The sequence below is a fragment of the Nannospalax galili genome, unplaced genomic scaffold, assembly GCF_000622305.1.
Source record: "Nannospalax galili isolate Female #2095 unplaced genomic scaffold, S.galili_v1.0 scaffold764, whole genome shotgun sequence".
NCBI classification, from domain to species: Eukaryota; Metazoa; Chordata; class Mammalia; order Rodentia; family Spalacidae; genus Nannospalax; species Nannospalax galili.
In genome coordinates this window covers 443,120-459,232 of record NW_008351635.1, presented here as the reverse complement: position 1 = coordinate 459,232, position 16,113 = coordinate 443,120, and the positions used below count along the sequence as shown (strand labels likewise).

At 40.0% G+C, this 16,113-nt stretch overlaps 1 long non-coding RNA gene across 2 annotated transcripts in view; it reads right to left on the bottom strand.

Moving 5' to 3' along the window:
• Nucleotides 1-1,033: 1,033 nt before the first annotated feature.
• The window catches only part of LOC115066865, a 16,515-nt gene continuing 1,435 nt past the window's right edge, over nt 1,034-16,113 (bottom strand). Inside the window, exons 2-5 of one of the 2 annotated variants that reach the window (XR_003846308.1) lie at nt 15,012-15,218; nt 9,007-9,316; nt 6,110-8,517; nt 1,034-1,121 (exon numbers count right to left, since the gene is read on the bottom strand). This is a non-coding gene — a long non-coding RNA (uncharacterized LOC115066865). Of the gene's footprint in view, nt 1,122-4,340; nt 8,518-9,006; nt 9,317-15,011; nt 15,219-16,113 lie in introns of those variants that run through there. The other variant, XR_003846309.1, reaches the window with a different exon arrangement.

Sequence of the window (16,113 nt, the reverse complement as noted above, 5' to 3'; positions counted from 1 at the left end):
AACCCAAGAACTTCCATGAGACAGGAAGCCATAGCTAGAGAAAGCAGCATATTTGAGCTGATTGCATAACCTATTACATACATCACGTGTATGCACATCCTTTTCAAAATGGTACTGTACTGAAATTATCAGATTTCTTGTAAATGAATTATACATTTTGCAGAGAGGTACCACATCTTTTCATTTTCTAGGACTATATATCTGTATATGCCATTCAGTTTGAATTAAACTAAGTGAGAAAAATGGTCCCAAGAAATTATAAATACCAGGGTTATTTTCACTGTATTTTATGTGATCTAAATGTTCTTAATAACCTTATAATGAAAAATTTAAGCAATTTTCTTAAATGTATTTTCTATGGTATTGAATTTATAAATATAAATATTATTTGTTTCTTTAGTGCTTCTGTTATTAAATTTTCCAAAAATATGTAAGCATCTTATTATCAATGTATTCTCTGTCTAAAGAAAATGGTCCTAGGAGCTGGAGAGATGGCTCAGCGGTTAAGAGCACTGACTGCTCTTGCAGAGGACCTAGGTTCAATTCCCAGCACGCACATGATGGCTACAAACCATCCTTAACTCCAGTTCCAGGGGAATCCGAAACCCTCTTCTGACCTCTGTGGCATTGCCCAACACAGGTTTCCTCACATACATGGAGGCAGTACACTCATACACATAAAATAAAAATAATAAATAAAATATTAAAAAAAGAAAATGGTGCTTTGTTTAAATGCAATAAGACCCTCCCACAGAAATAGAAGTCTAATGCTTATCATTTACAAATGTGGTAGAACAAAATAGCATTTAAAGAAATTATGACTCCTTTGGCTAGGAAGCAGAAATAAATCACATTTTCTATATTATGTGGTAAGGACATAATAAAGAATTGAAACTAAGCTACTCAATAATTGCGAAAAAGAACAGAAATTACCTTGAGAAGACAGTCACCTCATTTTTTGTTTTAGACCATTAATCATGGTTATCCTATTCCTTAATATAAAAGGTCTCATGATAATAAAAGCAACATAAATTCAGTTCTTTATTGTGATCTCTGTTGGTTCCTTGATTTCAGCATAGAAAATCTCCTTAGATTAAAATGTTCTGTAAAATTGGCCAAACCTATAAGAAAATGATATCCATGAGTATTTATCTCTCTAACAGTACCCCAAACCATCCACTCAGCCACAGATACTTTAGGACCCTCCAGAGGTACAAATTTATTTTATTTCTTATGATCAAACAATATAGCTATCTATGAAAGGGCAAGCACTATACTATATCTGCTACTCCTGCCATGCATTCATCCATTGTACAACCAAACAACATTGATTTTTCTCTTACCATGATGTGGAAAAATACTGAGAAACTATTAAGACTTAGTTACGAAGCATTCACACAGAAGGCTCGTTTGTTGAAGGCTTGATCCCCACTAAAATGTTCACGAGGGTGTTAACCTAATAAACACACTAATCCCTTGACAGATTCATAGTTGAAAAGAAAAATCAGTAGGGAGTAGAAACTGTAGAAAGCAGTACCTAGTTAGATAAAAATGGGTCTCTGGGGGCCTGGCTTTAAGGGGTCTATCTTGTTCCCAACCCTCCTCCTTCCTTCCCAGACACCTTGAGGTGAGCATCTTCCTTTAGCATCTACTCCATCAAGGTGTTCTGCCTCACATGCAGCCCATTGTACTGGAGTTAGCTACCATGCACTGAAATCTCTGAAGTTGTGAGCCCAAATACTTCGTCACAGTAAAAAGAAATCTGACTAACATTCTAACATAAGTGAGTGAACCCTGAAACCAAGGTTCTAATGAGAAGAGGAGGAAACAAAGCAAAATGTATCTGAGAACAAGCCAGTAGAAACACTGAATTCATAGCATTATACCCAACATGCACATGGATTAAAATAGTGCATGGCATCCCAGAGCTATGCACAATTTTATATGTCAAATAAAACTGAATTTCATAAAAAGCAGGGCGAGTTGTCAGGAAAATAAAGATAACCCAAGTAATGAATCTAACAAAATGAGATTCAGATCTCACAGGGCAAAAAGATTCATATGATGAGAAATTTGGGAAATGTCTAAACACGGAACTTCAAGGCAAGCAAACAGATGCACGGGTCTGCCGCTAGGTCAGAGAACAGTAAGCCAAAGTTGTAAAGATACACATACCATCAGAAGGCCCTGTAATGACTTGGCTTAGAAGCTGGATCATGTAGAAAACCATGATGCACAACATCAACACTTCCTTACACTCACTCTCCTAATTCACAAGTATCTTTACAGAATTCCACATTAAAATATACATATTTTAACATATCTGGCTTGTTTCACCTGTTATTATATTTTTGAAACGCATCTGCATTATTTTACATAAATGGAGTTTTGTAAAACTTGGTAGATATAAATATATTATTCATGTGTCTTTGTAACCTTTTCATTTTCTAATTTTTCATTGTTAGAAGCAATGTTTCCACAGCCCTCTTGTACCTGTTTTTGGTAAATGTTCCCATTTTGTGAGAATATACTTTTGGTTAATACATACTGAGTGATAATGTATGTGAATATCCATCAAGGATAGATACTTACAGATTAATTTTAGGTAAGGATGTATCAATATAAGAGCTCACAGAGAACACATAAAGTGGCCCACAGCTCTTTATCCTTAATGAAAATTTATATTGTCAGTTTGTTAATGGTTCAAGCTGCTGGCATTACAACAGCAACATACTGGGGTTGTACTTATCACTTCCTTGGTCACAAATAAGATTCAGTGTATTAAGGATTGTCTCTGTGGAGTGACTGTTTATTCAGTTTCTCATACTTGTTTATACTTATGTTTAACAACTTCATTATAAACCTTTTGCTGATTATATGTATGGCAAATATATTTTTTACTATGCAATTTTAAAAAGAGAATTGCATATTAATTAGGTCCTTGACATCACTTAGAGTAGAGAGAAAGTCTATAAACTTTGCAGTCATTCTTTAGAAGATGCAAAATAACCCTGAAATGGAACAATAAAGCATCATGGAGCTTCTCACAAGTCTTTTCTTCACTTCGCTTGCACTTGGCCTCCAGTATTTCCCTCGGCCTACATTCAGTTAAATGTCCCTCCTATATATCCTGCAAATCTTTTATCTATCTATCTCACACTAAGTAAATCTTATTTTGTATTGGTCATACTCCATGAAAGTATTCTTACTGGAAAACGTTGCCTCAGACCTGGCAAAGTCTCCCAAACATGGAAGTATGGGAAACAAATTAAAACACTGTCTTTCTATCAAAGAGTTAAATGTTGCCTGGGGAGGGAGATTTGAGAGATGGTGTTTTTTTAAAAAAAAAAAAAAAAAAAACTTTTAAAGATAGAATTTCCTTTGTCTCATTTAACTCTTTCTAACTACGGAATCTTTCTGAGACTAGACACTCTAATGTGGCATTGATATGATAGTAAAGTTTCAGACTTTAAAGCACTACAGAGAATATGGCCCCATTACAATTGCTTCTGCATTTTTACACAAGTTTTATGAAGGGACAAAGGAGAGTTTTGATCATTAGTTGGTACCTCTGAATACTTTGTTTCCCTCTATTTCCTAATAGGTAACGTGTGTCCTGAGTAGTAGTTTTCTAGCTTTAAATAATTTCATTTAATATAAGATTGAAATGGGTTTTTATCCCTGTGTTTAATTATACAAGAATTCCATTTTGTATCATTTCAGTTTTAATTTTATTTTCAAGTCACAAAATGAATTACTGCTTTTAAGGCAAAAGTAAGAAAGCACAGTAATAAGTAAAATGTAACTTATTACATTTTAAATTTTAAACACAATAATAATACTGAACTGGTTGGTACCATTTGATTAAGAAAATAAACTCAGAAAATCCCTGTGATTGACATAATATTTTGAACTCTGGTGGCTGGTTTTACATATTTCAACATTTTAGAGGCTGAGGAGATGGCTCATTTGGTAAAATGCCTGCCACGCAAGCAGGCGGATCTGAGTCAGGGTCCCCAGCACCCATGTTAAAAGCTAGACATGGTGGTATGCATCTGTAACCCCAGCACTGACTGGGTAGAAGGAGACAGGTGGATTCCTGGAGCTCACTGACCAGCCAACCTAGCCAACTCAATACGTTCCAGGTTCAGTGAGAGACCTTGTTAAAGAAAAACAAGATGGAGCTCAATCAACAAATACACCAAACATCAACCTCTGACCTCCATATTCTCTCACACACACACACACACACACACACACACACACACGCACACATGCACATACATTTGAATGCACATGTGTACACACCTTCATGAACATGTAAATACAACAAACACACACACACAAAAACTTCAATTATGTCTTTAGCTTTGCTTTTATTTCATTTTGAATTATAGATACAAAAATGTATTTTTTAAAGGTGAAAGATTTATACAATCTGAAGAGAGATAAGAGTATTATATACTTTAAAAGTTATTACACTGAAGAGACACACAAAACAGATTTTGTTTTGAGATAGGATGTAACCCAGGCTGGCCTCAAACTCTCAAGAATCCAACTGCCTCTACCTCCCAAGTGCTGGGATTAAAGGAGTGTACCCCCATACCAGGCCAAAACAGAATTTTTGGAAAAATCAATTACAACAAAGTCTTCAATGAATAATTTAAGAAGTAAAGAATAATGTGAAAAGCATCATTTCATTCAGGACAACAATCAGTTTAGCACACTTAATATCTAAAGGGCAATTTTACAAGAGAAATTAAATTCCCCCCATGAAAGACATTATTTTCAAAAACAGGTTGCATCAGTAATTCTTAAGCTAGTTGTTGTGGCACATACCTGTAATCCAGGCACTTGGAAAACAGAGGCAGAAAGACGGTGAGTTCAGAGGACAACCTGCTCTACACAGAGAGACCCCAATCTCAGGAACAAAGAGATTCTAAAAGTTTGTAGTCCACCATCATAGTAAGCTAGTCATAGCTGACTACAAACCTAACACAGATATAAAACATGAACAAAATTCATTCAGCATCTGTGCCAGAATTCTGAAAAGTAAATAGAAGGACAGTGGGAAATAAAACCACAAATCAAATATACATTGAATTCTGTGGTTAGTATACTGAGCTGGTATGATATCTTATGTAGGTCAGGTTTATTAAATATATGCTATGATTTCAATGAATGTCCCCTATGTGTCCATATGTAAAGGATTCATCCTTTTATAAGTTATTAAGAGATGGTATAGGCCCTTAGCAGGTGTGGCATACTGGGAGGTCCTTCAGTAGGTCATTGAAGGCATACCTTCAAAAGGGATTACTAGATGGGGCCCATATCTTCTCTGTTTCCTGGTTTGAGCTGTGAGTATTTTCTCTAATATATACAATCCCTATGAGGTCCTACTTTCTCAGAAACCCAAATCTGAGGAGCCATCTAATTGTGTATTTGAACCTCATGACTCATGGATTAAAAAACCTTTCATCAAAGACAGCCTGTATCATAAACTTCATTGTACTGATGCAAAGCTAACTCAATGCAAGTTTACTTATGATATTTCCAACTTATGATAGGTTTGGAGATATATGACAGGACGACCTGTATTCAAAATGCTCAACATATAATATAAAATTACTTAGCATAAAATGAAACAGAAAAATACCAACTCACATGTGGATATCAGCAGCTGTTTATGCTAAAATGGCATTGATGTTGTAATAATCTGCCAAAGACATCACTAGGTATGTTAAAAATGGTCCAATGAGGGGCTGGAGAGATATTTCAGTGGTTAAGATAAACTTGCCGCTCTTGCAAGGACCAGAGTCTGGTTCCCAGAACCCAGATGATGTCTAACAATCATATGCAACTCCAGTTTCAGGAGCTCCAGTGCCTCTAAAGGCAAGAGACACTCACATGATACACATACATACATGAAGGCAAAGCATTCATACACATAAAATGAAAAAAAGTAATTAAAAAGAATGTTCCAATGAGTAAGAATAATTATGAAGTGAATAGAAAGAGAAGATCTTGATATACACAGAATAAAGAAGAATCAAGTAGAAATTTTAGAACTGAAACATATAAATAAAAATTGTTTTGATAAACTCAGTACCAGTAGAATGAGAGAGCAGTAAACCTCTGTACAGCAATTCTCTCTAAGGTGAAGCAATGCATGCTGTGGGGCTGCTACTGAAGACTCTGGTTTAGAATCAGTAAGTAGTTTCTTTTCTTTTTCTAAAAAGGAAAGAAAAAAGAAAGAAAAGTTTCTATAAGAAAATGATTCATAAATCTCAGGGAGTCCCCTGAAACTTACCAGATTCACAGGCCCTACTTCTCCTACATTCTATAAAAGCAAGGAAACTCTCCCACCTGTGGAACTGTCTGTTAGTCCTGCAAAGCTCCAGGGTTCTAGCTTTCCTGAGCTATCACCCATGCACAGGTGGGCTTGCAGTGATACAACTGCTTTTGAGTCATCCCTGCTCCTGTAAGTAACCCCCTAAAAATTCATTGGTTAACCAAGTTAGACTTTGGTGGTCTACAACTTTAGTAAAAACATTGATTCCTTTTCTGGGATGAGTAGGTGTTTGTTTACATCTCCCCAGGAGCAGTGTTACCCAACATAAACTTAGTAAAGTGATGGTTAATCTTGATAGGATTTAGAATTTCCATCTCATGACCTACACCTCTGGGCATATCTGTGAGAATATTTCCAGTCAGATTTAACTGAATAGGGAAGATCTATCCTCAATGCAGGAGGTACCATCTCATGGACCGGGTCCTGTAATGAGTGAGAAAGAGAAAGCCAGCTGTACAAAAGCATTTATGTCTGTTTTCTGACCCCATAAATACTGAGCAAGATGCACAGAGGAAATGTCACATGATGATGGCTGAATTAGGAGTCCTTTATTAATAGCTGGTGTTCATAGAGGGGACTAATGCCCAAAAGAATTCTAGACCCCAAAGAGAAGTAGGGCAGGGTTTATAAAGCTTAACACCACAATTACATCATGCCAGGCCAGGAGCAAAGCCAACAACCACAGTTACACCAGACCAGGCAGATTAGTTAACAAAGAGGTTTTCAATTAACAAAAAGTTTTGGTTAGGATGGGTGGGAGACATGCTACCTAGATGTGCTACCTGGTTACTAGTAAGTTTTCCAATATTGTAGAAACAATGTACTCCAAGAAACTGCCTGTATGAGATGTTCTGCCTGGCGGGCTGCCGTGGGCATGGATAGACAACAACACAAAAAAGCAAAAGCAAAACAAAATAAAGTTAGTTTTGCCATTTCATTCCCCCTGGCCTTAGGGCGGAGTCAAAGCATTGGCTCAGTATCCTCAGGTGACAGGGGGTTGTACTTGGATCCAGGAGGAGAAGGCTGAGAGTTCTTGTCAGGCCCGGAAACAAGGTAGTCAGCCATGGATACCAATAAAACCAGTTATGGAACCAGGAACTGTTGCCCTCTCTCTCTTTTCAGAATAGGTGGCAGGGTAGAGAGGAGGGAATGGAGGGGCTGTCTCAGACATTGAAATGGACTGTAGCCTGGACCTGTTGGAGAGACTGAAGATCCTTTAAGAGAGACTGATCAGTAATTTTTAGAATAGTGACCCTTAGTCTAGGCAGAAGAGGTGGCCTTTTGAACATAATCTTATATGGGATGAAACCCATCTTATAGGGCATACATCTAACCCAGAGGAAGTCCAGGGACAAGACCAGGGACAGGAGGTTGAGACAGTTTTCGCTGGTCTCTGAGATTAATATAGCATTATTTGAGACAATTGACACAGGTAGCCCAAACCTAGGAATTTTCTGATGTAGGAGGCTTTTTACTATCATGAGGCAAAGGCCTCCATCCAATCAAAGAATGTGTCCATAAATACCAGAAAGTAGTTCAATCAGTTTGATGGCACCCAGGTGGGTTGTTCGATGAAGCTGGTCCACAAGGGCTGTAGAAAGGGTGATGCTGAAGTTGTGCAGGGTCCATCATTTCATAGGGTTCTTTTTCTATTTCCTGGAAGTGCAAGTAGCTCAGCAGCCTTCTGCCATGGGAGTGTCAGAGTCTTCTTTCCTTATAGATCATAGTATGGGCATGAAAGAATGACAAAGGCACATCTGCTGTCTGTGAAAATGTTCACCTATTTGTCTGTTTCTCAACATAGGGCCTGGGTCAGGGTGATCAGTTCAGCCTCTGTGGGGAGGTGCCCTGGGGCAAGGCTTAGGCCCAGATAATATCCTGTTATGTGGCCATAGTGGCCTTCCGGGTTCCCTCTGTCACGAAACTGCTTTCATCCATGAATAAGTTGGCATCTGCCTTAGGTAAAGGGGTGCCTTGGAGGTCTAAGCGACTAGCCTGGGGGATGTCCAGTAAATCCTCACAGTCATGTCGGGGCACCTCCATGTTTGTTGGGCATCCGTGTTGGCAGGTTAAGGCTCTGAATGGCTGAGAAGGTGAGATGGGGCTGACCAGCAGACCCTGGTACTGAGTGATGCAGGCATTTGACATCCATTGGCCATTTGCTCCTAAGAGGGACAGGGGTGGGGGAACATTGAGGTTAAGTCTTGGCCCAAGGTGAGCTGGTTGGCCTCCTTCCAGTAGGACACATGCTATCTGCTACAGCACACAGACAGGAGGGCTGTCCTGAAGCTACTAGTTCTAGACACTTGGATAAATACATTCTAGGCCTTTGCCAGGGTCCTAAAGTTTGAGTAAGCACAACTTTTGCAATCCTCTTGGCTTCATAAACAAAAAGGCAGACATCAGATAAGGCTAGAGCTGGGGCTTGGGTTAGGGCCAAGCCTGTTGGAAAGCCCATTCCTTTATCTCTATCCATTCTAAGGGCTGGTCCCCAACCACAACTAAGTAGTGGGGCCTTGCTATTTCAGTGAAACCCAGAATCTAAAGTTGGCAATATCCCACTGCCCACAGGAATTTGCATACCTGTTTTTTAGTCTAGGGCCTGGGAATCTAAAGGATGATTACCTTCTGAGCCACAGTGAGGGTCCTCTTACCTCAAGAGAGTTGTATCCCAAGTAGGAGCCTTCCCTCTGGTAAAGTTAAGCCTTCTTTGTGGAGATATGGTATCTCAAGGCCTAGAGCAGCTGGAACAGGTCTTGAGTGTGTCTTGCAGGCAGGCAGCTGGTTCAGTAGCACCTAACAGGAAGTCATCCATATACTGGAGCAGTGTTGAGTCAGGATGAGAGGCTCTGAAGCTTGTTAGGTCCTTTGGAAGGGCTTCTCCAAACAGTGTAGGGTAGGGGATTCCCACTAGAAGAATCTGGTAAAAAGTGTTCAATGCTCCAGAGCAGTCAGGACCTGAGGCTTTCAGAAAACAAGGGAGTGATCACATGCAGGGCCCTCATGGTCCGATACATGACCCTGGATCCCAAGTTCTGGATCCTCTGGTCACTGATTACAGTCAGGGTCAGGGAGGCCCTGAGTCCTTGGGAGTGAGAAGAGGAAAAGAGAAACCCTGTGCAGCATGCCGGGTGTGGGAAACAGACAGTGGAACCCTCATTTCAAGGAAAGGTGTGTGGTGGGCATCTATTCAAGGTACCCAGAGGCAGGAACTGAGCAGTTCCTGTGACTATCCCAGCCACAGGTCCTGCATGTCCTCCCTTGGGAACCCTGATAGGGCTGGGGCTCCAGGCAGAAGACAGATGGGGAGGAGGGCTGGAGTTTGGCAGAACACTTGTACACATTCATAGGATCTTGGGTAAGTAACATAGCACTAAGTAACTGGCACTGAGGGGGACATCCCTGGAACTTCTTTCATGGTTCAGCTGGGAGGGGTTGAGAGCACTGATCTGACTGCTGTAGATAGGGTGGCAGGAAATCTGGTCACATGGAGGAAGGCTATGGCCCGCTGTCTTGGAGTTTAGGGCACTGCCAGTACATACAGGAGTCCATAGAACAGTCATAGCTTCACAGCAACCTTAAGTCAGGGTCCATATCAGGACCCAAGGGACAAGTACCCCGAGTAGACAGATGCAGTAGCAGCAGCTTTTGAACAACCACAGAATAAAGGAGGAAACACCTCACTGTATTCCATCAGTATTAGTAGTTACTTGGAGTTTTTTTTATTTTAATCTTCCCCAGATCCATTTACAGGAAGTGTGAGGAGGACTGAAAAAGCTTCTGGAATGAAAGGGAAAGGACAGCGAGGGTGGTCTTAGGTTTGCCATGTTATCTCATTTCATGGTTTTTCATTTGTCTACCTAGTCAGTTCTATCAGGCCAGCAGGACCATGAGGTGAGAAAGTCTGTGAGAAAGAACAGATGGAAGCATCCAGCCCCCAAGATCAGAAGAAAGGGGATGTACAGGAAGGCAAAAACAACACTGTTCTATGCCATACTTAATACAGAGATTTATTTACAGCATTTTTAAAATGTTTGCTTTTATTGGTAGATATTTTATGTAATGGTTAACACTGACTTGAATTAGTCACTATTATAAACCTAAAATGGCACAGGGCATTAGTCCTCCTTCCCTTTTCCTTTGAAGAATACATTGCCATTTTAAACATAAACATTTCACAATCAAGAATCATTATTCTTTTTTCTCCTATGAAGAAATCTAACCAAAATTAAACCAAAGCAAGCAAAGTTTACTGGGTTTTTTTTTTTAAACCAGTTTTTACAATTTACTACATTTCCTTCAATTGGCCCCTTTCTGTCTCCTTTTATATTCTGGTACAACCAGGCATTTTAATTTTAGACAAAACTATTTTATAGACAACATAAAATCTTTAAAACTTGAGGCCTTCCCCATACCATAGTCCATCCCTTTATATGTGGGTCCCAAATATACCAACCTTATTCTGCTTTCCTTTGAGCTCCTGAGGAGCACATCTGAAGATGGAAGGGAAGGAGCAACAGACATTCTGAGCTAATAAAAAGTGAGTGGGCGCCTGGCTTTCTTTGTTTCGTTTTGTTGTTGTTATTGTTTTTTTCTTTTTTTTAGTAAAAAGACAAATAGAAGAGCACTTCCTTAGGACCAGTCATCTAGAGATAAACGCCAACTCATGCCCTCAGAAGGTGGAGAAAGTGCTACAAGGAAAAGGGTCCTAGAGAGTTCATCACCTGTCCTAACATCTGGGAATACTATTTTCAGAGAGAAGAGAAATGAGTCCCAGACTGGGGAAGTTCAGCCTGACTGAAGCCCTTTCATTTTTCCCTTCATTTTATCAGCACAGAAGGGGCAGACAATAGGCTTCACTGGGCAGCACCCCGGCTACAAGTCCTGAGCTACATTCCATTTCCTCCCCCTTTTCCCATTGCAGAGGGTCTGGGGAGACAGGAAAGGAACTCAGAAGCAACTTCAGACTTTCAGAACTGGAGCCACAGAGAAAAGACCTGTGGATCTTGCAGAGCAGTGAAAACCTCAATGAAAAATACTTGGGGGGTGGAGAGGACAGGCCACAAAGACAGGTTAAGGGAAAAGGGAGTGCCCTGGGCATGGAAGGGGGCTGCTCAGCAGGATAGAGAGAGCAGAAAGATGCAAGGCAGCCACAAGACTGTCAGAATAGAATAGAGAGTGAGTAGTTTTAAGGCAGTGGCAGGAGATAGGAACAAGGAGTTTATCAAAACCACCAATCTTGGAGGGCAGGCTGGCTCGCCAGTCCTCAGTGAGAATCAGAGAGGAAGGAAAAGGGGAAAGTCACAGGGCAGCAGTTGAAACAAAGGACATACTCTCATTCCACAAAAGACAAGACAAAAATCAGGACCCTCTAGACAGGTGCTGTCCAGAGCAAAACTCACATCATAGACAGGTGCTGTCCAGAGCAGAACTCATGATGTCCGACTGCCCAGTCACTCATTCAGCCATATAATGATCCATATATATAAACCAGACGTGAACAGAGACCAGAGTAATCAGTTTCCAATTGTGTACCAGTTTACTAGATGACCTCAGCCAAAGTTTTGACTATAAAGAAAGGTCAAGGGACGTTCTTCATCAAAGTCACACTCCCATTATTTAATACCAGAACAGACCAGACCAGAATGGAGCTCCAAACCAGAAATAACAGAACTTAGTCCTAGGAGGACCACAAGGACTCAATTAGTTTTGGTTTCGGGGTCACACAGCAGTCATTCCAGACTCTGGCTCTGATGAGAGTCACCAGCGCCCTGGAATGTCTCAAGGGGTGCTTCCCCTGTAACAATTTGTCAAGCTGGGGAGATCTATTGCAAAGCTGTGCCACTGAGTGATGATCTCATCACGCATGATGTACACTACATAATGATGGTCAAATTAGAAGTCCTTTACTAATAGCTGGTGTTCAGAGAGGGGACTAATGCCCAAAAGAACTCTCAACCCTAAAAAGAAGTAGAAAAGGGTTTATAAAGTTTAAAACCACAATTACATAATTCCAGGGGCAAAGTAAATAAACATAGTTATATCAGTTCATCATGGTTACACCAGACCAGGTACAAGTCAATTAACAAAGAGGTTTTCAGTTAACAAAAAGCTTTACTTAGGCTGGGTGGTAGGGTATGCTACCTGGACATGCTACCTCGCTACTTACAAGTTTTCCAGGATTGTAGAAACAATGTACTCCCTGAAACTGCCTGCATGAGATGTTCTGCCTGGCTGGCTACAGTGGGAATGGATGGGTAAAAACACAGGGTAAAGCAAAAGTCAGATAGACCAGGAATTAGTTTTGTCATTTCAACTGGATAAATATGACCAGCTGCCTAATGCTCCTGCCACCAGGACATACACTCAAATTCTGAGCCAAAGAAACTCTTCCTTTAAAGTTGATTTTGTCAGGTATTCTGTCACAACAATGAGAAGATCATTTCGGAAAAAAATCCACAGGAATAAAGATTTTAAATTGAAGTAGGACCTCTGGAATCTGTGAAGTTATAAGGCAGGATTAATATTTATCATCCTAATTCTAGACAGCGACAAGAAATAATACATTGTTTATGATTTTTTACATAGAAAGTTCCAGGCCAGCTGAATTTACAAACTAACTTTAAAGCATAATTTAAAAAAAAATAATAATTTGCATGGAGGTACCCTGCATGGGTGGATAATGTCAATCCCAGAAGCTATGGGTTGTTAAATGAAAACCTCAATGTTAAATGTGGGATACCTTCTTGAGATGTTTGCCAGGAAGGCTCCAAGTCACACACACACACACACACACACACACACACACACACACACACACACCCGCCAAACAATACAGGTTCTTGCCACTGGTCTGGGTGATTCACCAGAAATAAATGTTAAGACTATGTTGCTGGGTGGTGATTAACAGAGACCTAGTCTGATTAACACAACTGGTCAACCTGCAGAGTGCTAATCCCTGAATTAGACACCTATTTCAAACATCTGCTTCCCAAGTGTCAGGGATCATTACAGAAGAGGGACCGGAAAGACTGTAAGAGCCAGAGAAAGTGGATGACCACAAGGAAACAGAGTTTTCCAGAAACTGAAAAGCTGGGCAGACACTCACACGAACTCACAAAATGGTGACAGCATGCATAAGACCCATGTACGCTTAAGTTAAACTCCCAGCATAAAAATGGGGAAGTGGGTAACCAGTCCCAGCTGAGGAACCATTGGCAACTGATAGCTGCTGGGATGGGGAAAATCACTTTTAAGTGTGTGGTGCTGGGTAGGTCACCCAGGCTCCAACGGATAGATCTGCACCAAAGGGCATTGGCAGACACAAATTTGACTTGATGGAATAGGTCTTAAATATATAATATATATTTGTACATATGTGTGTATATAAATAGATAGCATACATGAAATCATATGGAGGTAGTAAAAGGGTGAAGATAGAGAAGTAGATTTAAATATGATCAAAACATATTGTATAAAATTAAAAAAAAAATTTTAAACACCCCCATTGCTGAAGATACCATGAATTTTGGATACAAAACAGATAAATCATGCTGAAACTGAGGTGGAAGAGTCTTCTGTGCTGACTAGCTTTCAATGTGGAAAGGTTCTATGAAGGCTGCTAGGTGGAAAAGTCATCAGTAGTCTTACTTAGTTAGCTTGGACCTTGCATGCTACAATACTGACCTACAAGGCAAGATGTGCTCACTGGTGAAATCGTGGGTACAACCTGTTTTCTGAATGGCTATGAGGCCTTCTCAGTAAAATGAGTTAATGCCTAGTATAGTGGATCTGGTAAATGGGTCATAGCTAGAGAGCTCATAGACCTAAAGGCTAAATGGACATGATATCAAACTACCTCCTAAATATTTAAGCTCATACCTATACACTAGTGCTGCAGTCTTGCTCGATCGGGGAAACCTCTTTTGCAGTGAACAGTAGTTAATGCAAAGACTTATGGCCGGTCAAGGTGCTGAGACTATTCAGTGTTCAGCTCACTAGTTCACGAGACATTGATATCACTCATTCTAATACTCAGGGAAGATCATGGAAGAAGGGGTGGAAAGAATGTAAGAAGCCTGTGAGCAGGGTAGGACCATGAAATGCTGTCTTCTAGGCATGACATGGCCAATGCACTCAAACTCACAGCAGCTAATGTTACTTGCATAGGGTGTGCACAAAACTGGGCCCACTGACAGTCATAAATGGAGGCGAGAGCTCATGAGGCACCTCCCCAGAGAGCTACTGGCAGTTGATGGCTACTGGAGAAGGTGGAGTCATTGTCTTCAGGGATGTAGACACTGACGAGTTACATATGCTCCAGTAGTCAGCTCTATTCCCACGCTTATGGGGGCAGGCCTGATTAAACACAGTGGATCACAAAACAAAACAAAAAGCCAGGACAGTGGGACAGAAACTTATTGAGAGGAGCAGAAGGGGAAAGGGGTTCATAGGAATGGGACAGTGATAAAAGGGGCTAGGGTAGTAAGTGCAACTTGAATATCTTATGTACATGTATGAAATTGTTGAAGAGTTATTCTTTTTTAAAGTACTGGCTTATATATTAAGATATTCTAGGAAGGTAGCAAACCTGGAGAAGTTTAGAACTAGTTCCCTCTAGCTTTCATTCTGCTTCTCTTTGAGCATTATCATACTTTACCTGGCTCTGATAACTCCCTTCAGATATTAACTATAGCCAAAGTGGTTCCTGGTTCACATCCTCTCAGCTGATCTTCCCTCTTAAGGCAACTTGAAAAACATCTCAGAGGGTTCTGATTGACTTTCTTGAATAATATGACCATCTCATGGACTCGCAGGAACAGAAAACTGTGACTAAACTGGATCAAGTTTCATTCCTAGGTAATCCCTGAAAGCAAGGAAAGCAGAAGAATTCATTCAGAATATGTCAGAAAAAAGTATTTCTCGCAAGTGAGGAGGTATACTTTTCCCAAAGGAAATGAAAACTGGCTGCTAGGCAAAACACTGCATGCCAGCTACTTATCTAACCTTAAACACTGCAGCAACTGTCTTAACACTTGAAGATGAAGGATCTGGGAAATCATTAAATGTAGAAAGTGGTTATTGGGAAAATATTTAAATGAACTTACCTGATCTTTACTGGGACTTTTTTACTCATGCTAATTGTTTTCAATCTTCTGCAAGAATACATGACTTTTTTAGAGTAGTCAATGTGTGATGGCTAATCTTGTGAAGCTGACTGGGGTGAGAAATACCTAAATTAGTACAGCACCACTTCAGGGGCTTCTGGATAGCATCTGCCACACTCTCCCTGTCATTATAGACTGACACTTCTGAAACAGTGAGCCAAAATGAATCTTTCCTCCTTTACATTGCTTCTTTGGGTATTTTGGTTATGTCTATGCAAAGGTAACTAATATGCACCCAGTAAAGGAATAAACAGTTCAAAGAGGGTCATTTTTGATCATTTTATAGTGAGTTGTTACAAAACATAAGTGAAAAGTAATTAATTCATAATTAAGTTTTACAGGCATAAATCAGGAGAAGGCTATACAGATATAAAATAGAACAGAGATGCTTTCTTGGAGATGAATGAGAGGTCATATGAAAAAAATAACTCAAAAACAGTGAGTTAGAAACTCATCTGGGGGGAATGCTCTCATAATGTGAGGAAAAAGATAGTAAAATAAAAATTCTAGATGGGCATCAGAAAAACTAGAAAGATCTGGGAGATTAAATAATAACAGCTTCAGAAACAGAAAGGAAAAAAAAAAACTAGAACT